Below are 13,313 nucleotides of genomic sequence, written 5' to 3'. Positions count from 1 at the left end.
TTTTAGGATGGAAGGAGAGGGCTGTACATGAAGTTGTGCTTTTTTTTTTAAGGAGAAACCTTATAATTCTCTCATCTTCCCTCTAACCCACTATTGAAAAGTAAAGTAAGATCTTTATAAGAAATATGCCTAATGAAGCAAAACAAGTTTTCACGTTGGTCAAGTCCAAAATGTATGTCTCATTCTGCATCTTAAATCCATTACCTATCAAAAGTAGGCCAGTCATGTTTCATCATTGGTACTCTGGCAATATGGCTGGCATAAACTTTGACCAGTTTTTTTAAGTCTTTCAAAGTTGTGTTTCTTTACATTGTTGTTACTCTAAAATTTGTTTTTCATTCTGCTCATTTCACTCTACATAAGTTCATATATGTTTTCCTAGGTTTCTCCAAAAGTTCCTTTTTTCATTTTTTTTGACATCACATTAATACTCCATTGCATTCATTGTTGTTGAGTCATATAGTTGTTTCCAGATCTACATGATCCCATGGACTGTTGTCTATCGGATTTTCTTGGCAAAGATACTGGAATGGTTTGCCATTTGCTTCTCCACTTTGTCCCCATTTTTTACAGGTAAAGAACGAAGGCAAATAGAAGTCTAGTGAATTATCCAGGGTCACACAGCTAGTAAGTATCTGAGACCAGATATGAACTCAGATCTTCCTGGCTTGAAGCCCAGTACTCTATCCACTGTACCACCTAGTTACCCTTTTACATTCATATGTCAGTTTGTTTATCTCTTCCCGATATGATTGATACCCCTTTAGTTTCCAGTTCTTTGTCACTAAAAAGAACATTGGGGCAGCTAGGTGGCACAGTGGATAGAGCACTGGCCCTGGAGTCAGGAGTACCTGAGTTCAAATCCGGCCTCAGACACTTAACACTTACTAGCTGTGTGACCCTGGGCAAGTCACTTAACCCCAATTGCCTCACCAAAAAAAAAAAAAAAAAAGAACATTGACAGAAATAATGTTATACCTTGTCAGTACTTTTCCTCTTTCATTGGTCTTCTTGGGCTAAAGGCCTGTTATTGATATAACTATTACAGGTTAGATATGGCTTAGATAGATAGTGTTCTGTTCCAGTTATTGTGCATTAAATGTGTAGACGCAGTAAGAAAAAGCTCTATTTTGCAATCAGGTTTGCATGGCTCTTATTTAATTTAATCACATGGCTTCCTTTGAGGTCACTAACCTTCTTGATCTCCATTAGCATCCTTTCTTCTATAATATAGTTATATAGGCTTGCTCTCTACTACTAATTTGAGGTTGTGACCTGGTCCAGATCTTGATTCCATGTGCCCAAACTTTACTATACCACCCTAGTATAGCCTGTGAACCTACTGTGATAGTCATCATTTTTCAGAAGTCTTTGTTTTTCCCATAAGCCTTCTATTTGTATGGCACAGTTACCTAAGGCCAATGGAAGAAAATGATCCCCACAGTGAGAGAGCATGATACAGGTATGAATCAAGAACCAACAAAGGAGTAGTCTGACTAGATTCAGGAGGAGAATTAGGCATTCTCATGAAAGCCCAGAATGGAGAGACTCTCTAAGGGCCAGAGGGTTGTCAACAGTGTCAGCAGAAAGGTCACTGAGAAAAGACCATTAGATGTGATTTAGGGATCATTGCTAAATGGAGAGAACCATTTCAAAGGGTGTATTTATAGTGGATGGAAGTCAGTTCAATTTTGTTATTTTCTTTTTTCCCCACTTCAGTTTGCCTGTGTTTTTAGTATGAGCCGTGTATTAGCATAGGTGTATAGACTTCTGGCACATATTCATAAATATTTATTAATAAAATTCCATTTAATGTAAAACAGATGAAGATTCTTCTTCCTCTCATTCCTAATTCTTTTGTTTCTGCTTACAGTGTTATAGTTTGATTACTGCACATTGTTGTAGTCCTTGAAAAAGGAAATTGTCTTTTGAGAATATATGCTTTGTAGGCTGTTATAATGCATGATTTGCTCACTGATAATGGTGAAAGTAGGTGAATCCTATTTCATAAAAGATTACTGGACACTTCAGTGGCACTTGATTAGAATTAGGTTTTTAAAAGTTATTGTGTTAGCTTTGCATTTGCATAGATTTCCTTTTGTTTTTTCATGAATCAACTCAGTAAAACCCTGATCAACATTTCATTATAAATTTTTATTTCATTACTAATAATTCTTGTTAAAGAATTAATAGAACTTTGTCTCTTCTTTCCCCTTCAACTTAACTATTGAATCAGATTCTTTCATTGTCCACCTGGACTTAAGGCCCTGAGATATTAAATAACTTTTTGATCTTATTTAGGACAATCAGGAAGTAAACAATACCATAATGATCTTGAAGAATTAATAGAGTTTTCAAAGGAACCCAATACAAATATGAGGGGCATAGCTAACATTAAGAGTGTTCAATATTAGGAGTCCTCAGTATTGTTGGACTGGATTCTCCTGCATAAGGAAAAGCCATGTGGCCTAAGGTTACCCCCCCCAAAAAAAGAAAAAAATCTTGTAAGTGACAAAAAACTTCATCTTTGAATATCTTTGAAGGTAGGGCTAAGGTTTTAAGTTTGTCAGCATTGTAAGAACAAAGTGCCAGGTCACTTCAAAGCCACTTATGAGGCAGGCTCACAGAAAAATACCCTTCTCCTTTTATCTACTTCATAGGGTTGTTATGAAGTACTGAAGAAATAATGTATATCATCTGCTTTGCAAACCTTAAGTACTGTGTAAATATCAGTTATTATTTTTCTTTATGGGCATAAAAGGAGGCTATTTTGATTTTTATATATTTTAGCTCTATAAATTATACATACATATATATTATATATATATACATACATATATTTTTATATATATATATATTTTTTTTTTAGTGAGGCAATTGGGGTTAAGTAACTTGCCCAGGGTCACACAGCTAGCATTAAGTGTCTGAGGTCGGATTTGAACTCAGGTCCTCCTGACTCCAGGGCCGGTGCTCTATCCACTGCGCCACCTAGCTGCCCCTTTAGCTCTATAAATGTATAATTATTCTTGTATAGGGTTGGATTTTTCATTTTGGTTTGTTTTTTTTTTTTTGACCCAGGAAAATTAGACTGAAGTGTTATTTTACTTTTTTTTCTATCAGATTACCATTGATAAATATAAAATTTTATGTTTCATAAATTTCTAAAATGTTGATATTTCAACAGTCTTTTCATTCTCTTTGCTTTTTACTTGTTGATATCATTTTTATATTTAGGGTAATATTTTGTTCTATATAAGCAAATTAAATTTGGTCATTTTGGCTAAAATTAGTGTTTTTGTTTTTTTTGTGGGGCAGTGAGAGTTAAATGACTTGCCCAGGGTCACACAGCTAGTAAGTGTCAAGTGTCTGGCGTCAAATTTGAACTCAGGTCCTCCCGAATCCAAGGCCAGAGCTTTATCTACTGCGCCAACTAGCTGTCCCCCTAAAATTAGTTTCTATTCAGAAAAAAAATTTGTCATTTTATTGTGTTTCCTGTATTCTTATGTAAATAGAAATTGTTCGAAGAGTCTCTGTTCTTCTTGATTTATATTAAAACAGTGTGGAGAGGAGGATTAAGTGTGATGATTTATATATCTATATTAAAAAGTCACATCTGTAGAGGAATTGAACCTGATTTTGCAGATTTTTAGGAACTTTGTTCTTTGTTTTGCAGCTTTTTCTTGGACCTTGCTACAAGCTTACGGATCTTTCACACTGTGTACTGAATCAGGTAAGTTAAAGGAAATGCTGTATGTGTTGCAATGTTCAATTTTGAATAAGGTCAGTTATTTAACATTTTTTCATAAAAGGCTACTTTTTAATTTATTTTTTATGAGGCATTTGGGGTTCAGTGACTTGCCCAGGGGCACACAATTAGTAAGTGTTAAGTGTCTGAGGTCACATTTGAACTCAGGTCCTACTGAATCCAGGGCCAGTGCTCTATCCACTGTGCCACCTAGCTTCCCCTTAAAATGCTACTTTTGAATAAAACAAGACTTGAAAATACTAAATGCTATTCTTAAAAGCTGAGTGTTAATCTTACCTCATATTTTTACAACCACTTAATTTTACAGTAGAAAATTCATTATTTATTCTGAAGGCTTGTGGAGAGCAAGCTGAAAGAGTGAGTTAAATACCAAATAGCATTTAATATAATTTTAGAGCAGATTACATATTGTATGTTGGATTTATATATGGGCATATGGTATGCTCTTGATTATTCTATGATTTGCTTTCAGATTCTCCCTTTGTAGAAATCACTGGATTGAGAATTGTCAAAAAAAATTTTGAAAATATGTAAATAAGGAAGGAAAAGATAGCTTATTTTACTAGATTTGGAATCAGAATCTTGTATTTGAATCCAGACTTTGCTATTTCCTACCTTTATGATCCTTGATAAGTCTTCCTCTTTCTGAAGCTCAGTTTCCTCTTTTAGAAAATGATGAAGTTGAACTAGATAGCATTTCAAAGTTCTTTCCAACTACAAACTTCTGACCCAATGAGATAGGGATATTGAAAGAAGCTCATGGCATAGGAGAAGGCAGGAGGGAGAGAAGACAAACCTTTGGGGAAAACATACTGAGCAAGATTCTAAAGCTACAAGGGAAAGAAATTAACAACAGATAATATCAAATAGCTTTTGTTAGTACTGTGGGTAGACTCTCAGAACATAAACTGAAACTGGGTTTATTGGCTAATAGAATAGTTTTGACATTAAGCCAAGGAAGTAGATTTGAGGTCCAGGAAGAAAAGGAGCATACTCCTTTAGGAACAAAAAGCATTCATAGTGAGGAAGCCTGGTTGTGAGGTCCAATTCTACTACTAACTGGCTTTGTGACTGTGCAGATTAATTTCTTTAACCTTCAGTTTTCTCATCTGTCAAGATGAGGAGGCTTCACTAGTTGTAAGGTCCCTTTCTATTATTCCAGCAGCTAGTTTGGCTTTGGATCAAGGAGCTTAAGTAGGGAGAAATAACATAAAAGAAAAACAAGATTTAGGTCTGTCTTTAGAAACTACATCTTTAATTCACTTAGCTTTTATGTTTGTACCCTAGGATTCCCTGGAACCTGTAGTAAAGATAATTGTATACTTTCTGAGAAGGGAATCTCTCTTTCTCCAAAGATTCAGACTATTCATGGCCTTTCATGTCTTCTCTAGGACACATGGTCACTCAGGTACTTGACACTTACTAGCTGTGTGACTCCAGGCAAGTCACTTAACCTTCATTGCCCCGCAGGCCCTTCCCCCCCTCCCCCCCAACAAAAAGGATGTTAGAACACATGGTCAAAACTATACAACTGCTAGTTTGATTAGGAAACATTTTCTGAGCTGTCTGCTACCACCATCATCAGTCCATTTGTTTTTAAGGAATAAAGCTAACTTAACAATTGCCTAAGAAAAATATTATTAGAAAGGTAAATCAACTAGAGAGAAACATAATGTAGTACATTTCAAAGCCAAATGTTCATGACATCTGGATTGTTTGCTATTTTCAGTTTTTTTTCCATTAGCTTGGATACTAGAAATTGAGCATATGGGTACCATTCAGTAGTTAAGTGTCTGAATCTCTGAAATAGAAAGGACATAGATATCTATTTTTGAGATCATAGTCACTCAGAGTTGGGAAGGATATCTCAGGCTATTCAGTCCAACCTGTGCCATAACAAATTTCCCTTTTAGGCTAAATCTCCCTAGTTTCCTTCAACTGGCCCATGACCAATATAATTTTCTTTATTATTAATATCCTTTTTAAAATGTTACCTAGAATTGAACATAATATTCCAGATGTGGGTAAAATACAGGAGGACTATCATTACTAATTCTTGAATCCAGGGCCAGTGTTTTATCCACACTGCCACCTAGCCACCCACACACACACACACACACTTGGTTACATTAGCATACATAAAGCAATCAAGAAATTGATTGTCTTATTGATCCTTTTTTTCCACATGAACTATTATCCATCGATATCCCCCATCATGTACTTAGGAAGAATATTTCTTTAACCTAAGAGTAAGAATTTAGTGTTTATTTTTATTAAATTCCATTATATTCAATTTAGCCCAATAATCTAGCCCATTAAGATATTTTTGAATACTAACTCAGAATTCCAGTTTGTTAGTTAGCCTTTCCAGCTTTCTATATTAGAAAATTTTGTAAATGGGTTTTTTTGCAAATCATTAATGAAAGTGGTATGAAGCCAAATACAGATCCCAGGTACCCTCATTGGTCATTTCCTTCTAAATTGCCATTAAGTGTTAGTGGTTATGCTTAAATCTGGCCATTGAACCAGTTCCAAATCTACCTAACTGTACTACCATCTAGTTGAAAGCTCTCTCATCTTTTCCACAAATCTTGCTAAAATCTACATTAATGAAGGATATAAGATTGGGCTGCCATTCCTGAGGAAATCATTGCTGGCTCTTTATGATCTGTCTTTCTTTTCTCAATTTTCTACTAACCATGTCCTTAACATATATTTTAATGTTATGAAATATATACTAATATAATTTCTATTTAAACTAATACATTAACCAGGAATTCAAGTGTCAAGCTCAAGATATTGAAAAATGCATAAACATATATGTATAATATTTATATATAAAATTTGTAGAAGTTAGAGGATTAATCATTATAAATATTTAGGTGCTTCAAATTCAGAAAACATTTATTCTTCAAATAACCACTCAGATCTTGTTATAGTCTCAAAAGAAATATGTGATCTTCTGAATAAAAACTTGAAAGGTATAGCACCATTTTTCTTGTTGATTGGATCAAAACTTATGGTAAAAATAAAACTGAATGTGCATTTTTCCATGGTGGATTTTTTTTTCCCCCACGATGGATTTTTAAAGCAATAGGGTGCTTTGTGTCTCCTTGAACCCTAGTGGAACATATTTCTGCCACATTTCATTGGATTAAAACTATTTTCCACCTAATTCAATATCCATTTTTATGTTGGGGGAAAATAGTTTTCTTGCCTCAAGACAAGTACTATAAATTGGGGCTTTTACCAGCGGGTGTTGTGGGCAAAAAGTAGTTGAGTTGAATGCTTTTACCCTGTGCCTTTATGAATTATGTTCTGAAGAGAAAAGTCTAGGTCTGTATTTCTTGTTGTCAGTGGCTATTCCTTGCTTTAAAAGTATTTACTTAGTGGATCACAAGCTCCTTGAGGACAGAGACTTTTTCACATTGTTTTTTTGGTTTTTTGTTTTTCATCCTTAGTACAGTATTACCCATTGCAGATTCATAATAATTCCTTTAGTGGACTGGATTGTTAGTTCTAGCTTAGGGTTCTAATTTTAGGGTTTTCATCGGCTTTTTCATACCTGGGATTAAAGCTTGACTGGCCTACAAGTTTTTTGTTTTGTTTTGTTTTGTTTTTGTAGGGCAATGAGGGTTAAGTGACTTGCCTAGGGTCACACAGCTAGTAAGTGCCAAGTGTCTGAGGCTGGATTTGAACTCAGGCCCTCTTGAATCCAGGGCCAGTGCTCTATCTACTGCACCACCTAGCTGAGCCCCCCCCCCCAAGTTTTTAATATAAATATGTGTCATGGATAAATGATTTCACTGATCTGGAGAAAGCCATTTCATTTCCTTGAGCCTTAGCTTACCAAGCCTCAGTAAATTCAGAGGTTGAGAGGGGAGGGTTGAAATAGATGGCCTCTAAAGAACCCTCCACTTCTCAATTGATGACCCTTTGTTTTCTATGAAATAAGACAACTATTTTAATGTTACTAGAAAGAAATATAAATCCTCAGAATTAATTTTTGTCATAGAATTTTCCTATTTTATTTAAAAGCATTTTCTTGTTTCTCAGTTTAAAGATAATATACTATAAATAAGTATTCCTTATCCTTTTCAGGATAAAAAAGGAACTTTCTTTTGACTTCCCACTCTCAGATTCCATTTTGGCCATTTTGAATTGACCCAGGATGTTGATGGACACACTAATGTTAAGATATTAACACATCCCAAACTGAGTTTGTCATCTTCTGTGAAAATGTTCTCCATCTTGAAGCTTCTCTATTTCAGTTGATAGCACATAGTTATTCCCCATATGTAGTTACTTGCTTTGTCTTGTTGATTTTATCTTAATAGCTTTTGTATTGGTTCCCTCCGTTCCAGTCTCAATGCAACCACTCTATTTTTGATACTCATTATCTCTGGTCTGAATTTTTGTAATAATCTCCAGTCTAATCTTCCTTCCTTAAGCCTAATCTCTTCTGCACTCTTCTGCTCTAAACTCTCAGGAGCTCCTCATCCTGTAATGAATAACGTAAAAACTCTTGAACCTGGTATTCTAGGTACTTTGAAATTGTGCTCCAAATGAACCTTTCCAGTTTATCCAGCACTATTTCCTTTCATCTATTCTACATTCCAGCTAGACAAGACTATTTTTACATCCTCTGTTCTTTCCCTGCCCTTTACTCAACATTCAACAAACATTTGAATAACATAAAAACAATTGACAAATATTCATTAGGTATCTGATATGTAACAAATCGAGATAGCATGACACAGTGGAAAACAGTCTGAAATTGAGTCAAGATAGCTTGCTTTATGAGTACTTGTTGTGTGAGCAAGGGCTAGTCCCTTAACCATTTAGTGGTCTGCAGAAATTCTGAGGTTGGGGAGCTAGGTTGGATTTTCAGAAAAACATTTATCTTGCTGTAAATTTTATTTAACTGATTGTGACAGTACCCAAGGCAGGTCATTAGTATTCTGTAAACTCTTGACATTCAGTAATAGAAAGTGAATTTTCCTGGCCCTAGAGGATGGGCTTTCATCTAGTACATCTTCTCATTACCTTTGTTTTTCAGTCTATATAGTAGGTACTGCACTTCTAAATATAGGAACTTAAACTTCTTTGTTTATAAGGTAGCTTGGACAGATACTGTTTGGAAATATTTTTTCCCAGTTAGTACACATTTCTTTACCTTTAGGAAGTGAGACTTTTTTTTGGGGGGGGCAGGGCAATGAGGGTTAAGTGACTTGCCCAGGGTCACACAGCTAGTGTCAAGTGTCTGAGGCCGGATTTGAACTCAGGTCCTCCTGACTCCAGGGCCGGTGCTCTATCCACTGTGCTACCTAGTTGACCCTGAAGTGAGACTTTTTAAAGTGAGGGAAAGTGATGACTTCATGTTCTTTCAAAATGAGATTGACTTCTAAGTCTAAGTAATAGGTAGATGGTATGGCATATTGAATAATAAAATGAAGAATAAGTTTTCTAGTGTTATCTCCCTGGGTTTTAGTTTTCTTGTCTGTAGAATGTGAACTTACTTATGTTAAGGGCTAAAATTCTAGCTAGTCTGTCTAAAATATCCAATGAGTGGTTGCCAATAAATTATAAGCTTTAGCAAGAGTTAGACTTTTAAGCATTTATTAAGGAGAATAAGAATTTGGTAAAGAGAGAGAGAAAGGCCTAGATTCCTATCTATTAAAGGGAGAGCGCATTTCTAGCTCCACTCTCCACCAGAGTCCAAAGGAAAGAGTGCGAGACCGAGTGCCAGTCTCTTCCTTCCTCCTCCCACTAGCCCGCGTCACTTCCTGACGCCAAAGAAAAGACTCCTGGTCTTGCCCTCAAAGACTTTCGCTTCATGGGCAGAACTCTTCTACAGTAAGTCTCCAGCAGGTGGCATTATTCCAATCGTTACACTTAGAGGGATTAGATTTGCTATGCTTTAGCCCGAAGAGTAGTCCTGGGGGGGAAAAAGGTGTATTTTACAAAGAAGCACAATTTTAGAGAACTATCCAAAAGTGGAGTGGGCTACTTAAGGAATTGGTAGGTCTTTTTCTTTTAGGTCATTAAACAAAGGCTGTGATCTGTATATTCCCTTCTAATTCTGGTACTCCATGAATGAACCTATTGCAGGAGGGAAAAAAAAAGTTACATATAAATTGCTGATTTCTACCGGTGGAAAATTTTTCCACTCTGGAAATTCTTCACATTTAAATCACAGGTCCAGACCTACAAAACCAAACCCCAAAAGAATGGCAACAGAAAAATAGCACTATGAAGAGAAAAGGAAAAACATCCCTGACCTCAAGGAGCTTCCCTTCTATTAGTGGGATATGGTATATACTTGAATATTTATAGTTATATAATTTTTGTAGATATGGATCTTTCTCTACCATTTACACACAGTTCTGGTTCCTTGGTAAACTCAGACTGTTGAACTCTGAAGTAGTCATCAGTCTATTAATGATCCACTTATCAACTTAAACCTTCGGAGTAGTCTTGGTCCTTGGATCTCTGATATGTGGTTCATCACCAAGCTCAAAACTTTTCCAGCTTGTGAAGCCTTGTAACTTTCCTGCCAGAGTCTGTGCTCTGCTGTGCTATGCTATGCTGTGCTGTGCTGTGCTGTGCTGGCATAGCCTTTAGGAACTCAGTGTTGCTCCTACCATTGACACCATGATGAGGCATCAGAATAGTAATTAATGGTCATATTGTCTTCTGTGCCACAAATAGATTTTATCTTTCACCACCTTCTTCCCTCGGTCTTTCTCTGTTAAAGTCCTTCCCTTTTTTCATGGCTAAACTTTGATGCCACCTATTTTATGATCCTTCTCCTCCAAACCTACACTCAAAATTTCATTCTCTTTTCACATTTTTTCATTATAATGTTCTGAACCTCTGTTGGATTTATCACTATCTTGCTTGTATTATTTAAACAGTAAAGTTTATTACTATGTGCCAAACACATTTGTTAGTGCTGAGATACAGAAAGAAAGGCAAATACAAGTCCCTGTCTTTTAGGAGGCCTCACATTTCAATGGGAGAGATAGAAGGAAAATAAATTGGTATATAAATACTGCATGGTGATTATAGCCAGCTTTCATATTGTACTTTCAGGTTTTCAAAATGCTTTACATGAGTTTTCTCATTTGATACATAGTCGTTGGATATTAAGTTTAGAGGGCAAGGTTCTATGTGCTTGTGAGACCAGAAAAGGTCTCCAGAAAAAGTTATCTTAAGTATTTTTGCACAAATGCTTTCCCCAGCACTAGATTGAAAATTCTGGAAGATCAAAGGTCGGCATCATTTCCCTAGATCACATTTCTACAATATGAACATTTTAAACACTTTAGATATGTTTATTGAATTAAATAATCTTCCAATAATATTGTGGCCTGTTACTTGTATTCAGCACCAGAAATGATTAGTGATGTATATGTGTAATATGGAGGCAAGGGTAGCACATACACTATGAAGAGTCTGTGCCTTTATTCCTTTTTGTTGTTGTTGTTGTTGGCTCTTCAATTCTATTCAAATGTGGATTCTCCATTTGTGGATATGAGTATAATTAACAGATACTACCTAATGACTCCTATAATATGTAGAAATTCACATAAAAACAAACAACTTTACATGATTGCAAATGTTTTGCATTTTTATAGGTTTAATTTGTTATTTGTTTACCTATTAGCTATTCACTTTAGAGTATCTTTACTTTTTTTTTCTCTTCTTTTTGTGGGGCAATGAGGGTTAAGTGACTTGCCCAGGGTCACACAGCAGCTAGTAACTCAAGTGTCTGGGGTTGGATTTTAACTCAAGTACTCCTGAATCCAGGTCTGGTGCTTTATCCACTGCGTCACCTAGCTGTCCCCCCACTTCAGAGTATCTTTAACTAGAAGAGTTTGTATTGGAAGTATACCCATTTTCCTTCGAACTCACATTTGTGTGTATGAGAGAGGTGTGTGGGTGTATACACAGTATATTTTGATCTGTTAGCCTCGACAGGGTACACTTATAATCAAAACAACAAGAAATTTCATATCGATGCCAATACTGCTTCACTTCCCCAAACTATAGTGATTGGCATATAATAGCCATTTTCCACTTTGTAATAACTACCTAGACATGGCAGGATGAGGTAAGATCAATAATATTGCTTTAATTCTTCAGTATGACATCCATGGTTATCTACAAACTCGGTGTCACTTCAAGGAAAACAGGGAGGTACTGAGAACTTCATGGCCTGGCTCCAGTTAAGCTAACTGTTATTTTATTTTGTTTTTCATATTAAGGAGTCTAAGTATTGACTTCTACTTTATGAGTGGATCATGGGGATTTATAGGCAGGGAGATTTTTGTATTAGGTCTTTACTGAATTGACTTTATTTCCTTTTGTAGAAAAAGTGAGCAGTAAGTAGTATTTAACAATTGCTAGATGTAAATTAAACACACGGTATGAATGTTCATATTCCACTTGCAGTTAAATATATGGGGACATTAAGTACTTGGTTATATGAAAGGCTGCTTTTGTGGCACTGTAGCCTATAGAGCTAAATGTTGTTGCTGCTTTCTAGAAAAGCAGAATTATTTAATTTGAATAGTTCTTTAAAATCACAAATTTCTGATGTCAGGAGGCAATTACTTGAATTTCACCAGCAGAAGTTAAACAAATGTTGTTCTGGGTGTTTGCCATAAAGCACTGGGAATTATGATGGAATTGAACTGATGCAAAGGTCCACATTGCAAAATCGTGTCATCATTTACTTTGCCCATTCAAGGAAGGCAAAACATTAGAATATCAGGAGTGTGATGGGCCAGATTAAGTTCTTTACAGGAGTTCAGCTTTTGGACAGAATGCTGCACTGGAAGCTAGGACACCTGGGTTCTGGTCCCTTCTCTGCTACTAGGGTTGTTTGAGACTTTGGGAAGAATCACTTAATTCTAAAACTTCAAATAATACTCTAAAGCAGCTGTCATACAGAACAATTTGGGACCAGTTAAAAACAAAAAAAGTATAAAATAAAATAAGCATTTATTAAACCTCCATTAGTACACATAGTACCATATACTTTGTTTGGCACTGGTTATACAAAGACCAAAGTAATATAATATCAGCTCATGAAGAACTTAAAGAGATAAAAAAGAATCAGGAAAAAGTGAGTTTAAGCTCAGTGTTTGATAAACCCAAAAATGTATATTAGTTTTGTAGAACTATTAAATGGAAAAACAAAAAACACTGTATTTGGCTTTTGAGACTTTACATCTTTCACATATATGTTAAACAAGACTGTTTTCTTTTTTAAAAAATCACCAATTATTATATTATTGAATTGGGAATTTAGGATAGTATCAAGAAGCCATAGAAAACAAATGAAAATTCAATTTTGTTAAATTCTGGGTCATGGAAAAACTATTTAAACCAGATACGTAATCCTTCATTTTGATGGCAGTTTTATTGTAGTTCAGAAATTGGTTTTTGTTACCTAACTATAAGGTGGAGAATGGAATAGGAGGTAATTTTAAGCTAATGTATTTTCAGAACTGTTTCCTACATAATAATTATTCATGTT

At 35.4% G+C, this 13,313-nt stretch overlaps 1 protein-coding gene across 9 annotated transcripts in view; it reads left to right on the top strand.

Annotated features, from left to right (window-relative positions):
- NCOA2 (nuclear receptor coactivator 2) overlaps window positions 1-13,313 on the top strand; it is a 361,979-nt gene that overhangs the window by 162,737 nt on the left and 185,929 nt on the right. For all 9 annotated transcript variants that reach the window (XM_043988572.1, XM_043988593.1, XM_043988540.1 and 6 more), the window contains one exon: window positions 3,674-3,730. The gene's annotated coding sequence lies outside the window, so the exon portion shown is untranslated. The remainder of the gene's footprint in view (window positions 1-3,673; window positions 3,731-13,313) is intronic.

Source organism: Dromiciops gliroides, chromosome 1, assembly GCF_019393635.1.
Source record: "Dromiciops gliroides isolate mDroGli1 chromosome 1, mDroGli1.pri, whole genome shotgun sequence".
Lineage (NCBI taxonomy): Eukaryota > Metazoa > Chordata > Mammalia > Microbiotheria > Microbiotheriidae > Dromiciops > Dromiciops gliroides.
Note: the sequence above shows the minus strand (reverse complement) of the source record. Positions and strands in the feature narration are given on the sequence as shown.